This window comes from Zingiber officinale, chromosome 3B (assembly GCF_018446385.1).
Source record: "Zingiber officinale cultivar Zhangliang chromosome 3B, Zo_v1.1, whole genome shotgun sequence".
NCBI classification, from domain to species: Eukaryota; Viridiplantae; Streptophyta; class Magnoliopsida; order Zingiberales; family Zingiberaceae; genus Zingiber; species Zingiber officinale.
This window is the reverse complement of record NC_055991.1, coordinates 38,855,781-38,858,874: the sequence shown is the minus strand read 5'-3', so window position 1 is coordinate 38,858,874 and position 3,094 is coordinate 38,855,781.

Sequence of the window (3,094 nt, the reverse complement as noted above, 5' to 3'; positions counted from 1 at the left end):
TCTTCAAAATATTACATAATCTATATTGTTGGTTCAATTGATCTTTGATCAAGGCTGTTCAAGCATGATTGACCAAGTTTCGTGTGACTCAAGTTTAAGTTTGATCAATATGTTAGTTATAAAAGGAAAGTCTAAGTGGATCACAGTTAATCAAAAACTTAACGATTGGAAGTCCAATATAGAATTGACATGAGAATTAAGTCCAGAATAAAATTGATCATCTTCTGAGTATATTATCCAGAATCAAGGTAGTTCTTAGGTGAATCTAATTAAAAAAAAATATTAGTTAATTCTCTGAGGATGGAACTCAATCGTTAAATATTTGAGAAATTGAAAATAATTGTAATGTTGATTATGATCGAGAAAGCAATTAGCTTGTTTCAAGATTTTTACAAAAGGTGAAATCCGTCATCCTAACCCCTCACGATTGTGTCACACTATTGAGAGAGAGTAAATCATGAAATCGAAGCAAGTTATCACATAGAAAGGTATTTCCATTGGCTTCACCAAAAATCAATTCTTTAGTAGGTAAAGATAAAAAATATATATATAATTAGATAAAATCGACCCGAGAAGATCAGTCAAGTCCCACAAAAATTTTGCATTGGCCACCTTTGAGGTCAACAATTTTACAAAAAGATGAAATTTGTCACCATAGCGGTCCCCACGACATTCCCACACCATTGAGAAGGAATAAATCAGGAAATTAAAGCTAGTCATCACATGAGAGGGTAATTATTTGTCTTTATCATAATTTAACCCTTACTTAATTCTATAAACTTAACATGTGATAATCAACTCGGCTATGCACTGGACGCCATTGAGATCAACAAAAAAAAAAATGATAAACCCAGTTAGTTTCATTGATTAGCCCTGTGGTGAACGACCCAGCCGCATGAAATTTTTTCATTGGCCATCAGGGTAAATCGGGAAGCGCTTGGGGTAGGTAGCCAAGAAGTCCAACATCCTTTGGTTGCGCGCTCTATTTGGAGAAGAAATTTCTATAAATTCACCATAGTTAGAGATCAAATCATGGATACTTGAATGATAACTTAAATACTTTATCGCTATACTATAGCCTCAAAGGTGCTATTAAGATCAATAATAATAAAAAATGATAATCCCAGTTAGCATCATTGACTATCCCCGGGTGACCGGCTCGACCTCATGAAAATTTTCCACCGACTACCATTTTAAATCGTGAAACGCACGCAGCGACCAATCCAGAAACCTAGCATCCTTTGGTTGCGCCTCTTATTTGGAGATTTTTTTTTTTGTAAATATATTATAGCTGGGGATCAAATCATGGATGTCTAAGTGACAATTTGAATATCCTACTATGGTACCATAGTCCCAGGATGCTATTAAGATAAAAAAAAAATAATCCCACTTAACCTCATTGACTATCTCTAGGGGTGACCGGCCCGGCCCCATGGAAGTTTCCCATTGGTCACCTGGGTCCAGGGGCGGATCTAGGATTTTAAGTTTACGAGGGTCGTATACTAACTGACGAAAATAATTATTAAATGTATTATATAATAATGACCTCTCTAAACTTTAAAAATACATAATGTATATTTAGTTGAAATGTGAAAAATAAAGGAGACAAAAAACTTAAATTTAATCCTGTGAAGATTCGATAATGTATATTTAGTTGAAATGCGAAAAATAAAGGAGAAAAAAAACTTAAATTCAATCATGATTCGATCTCAAGAGGTGTGCTATAATAAAATTAAAATTTACCAATACACCAACTACACATATGGTTCAAGTTAGGGTAAAATAATATATATACGAATAAAATTTTTAAAAAAATTTCTCTATGAAATTATGTTATTAAAAAATTTTGGGGGGGCCGTGGCCCCCTCATGTCCTAAGGTAGATCCGCCCCTGCCTGGGTCAATTGAGAAGCGCACGCGACGGCTAACCCAGAAGTCCAATATCCTTTGGTTACATCCCCCATTTGGACTCCTACCAAGGTACCATAGCCCCAGAGACACTATTAAAATCAACAAGACACTATATGAGATGAGAATTAAACTCCGAAAACATGATTTGCTACCGAACACAAGAATAATATTTGTTCACTATCCTAACTTGTGAAAAATATTATCTACAATATTCATGATGGCAAAAGACGAATACGCTCGCTCCTAGCACCCTCGCCAACTCATCTTAGGGTCAATACAGAAAAGGTAAATTACGGGTGATTAACTACTAACATTTGAAATAGTGATTAATACATAAGAGAAATATTTATCTCAACTTTATCAAAATTTAAATTTCCGATCTCATGATAATAACCTTTCATACGTTATCTATTAGATATCCCTAAAAGACAATCCTCTACCATACTCATGAACAATACGTTGCTAACCTACAATGAGATATGCACGGTAGCTACTACGTAGCATGTGAACAGATCCGCGACAATCCACGTGGACAGCATGTGCCATAGTACATGTGCACAGTGTGTACTTAAGTATTCGGCAGCAGTAATTACTCTCGAATCTGTAAACAATAATTTCTACATTAGTCTGTGAACATAAATTGCTACAGTACATCATTCGGTTGTAGTTCGTGAATAATAATTACTACATAAAATAAAATAGTGATATTTCAGTGGAATCGTTGTAAATACAGAAATGAATTGTTCGAGTCTAATGATAGACAGATGAAACATATCAATCGATATTGATTTCAGTGTTTGAGTGAATAGAAAATTTAGAATTTGATTATGGAATTCAATTAATTAAGTCATCAGTCTATAATTAAAAATCGAGTGATATTATTACTTAAGAGAACAGAAAGTTTAAATTTTGACTGTGAATTTAATTAAATAAGTCGTAATCTATTCATGATAATAAAATTGATACATATTGAGATGGATCGAACTATTAAGCTGATATATCAGAGTAGCATTTTAATCTATAATGAATCACTCCACTGATAAGTAAATTCAAAAGATTGGTAAATGAAAATCAATCCGAACTATAATTTATAAAGGAAGTTTTTAAGATGATTTGAACAAGTTGATTCATGATAGATTAGAGACTAAGTGTTACTATATTTATTACCATCAAAAGTAACTTAA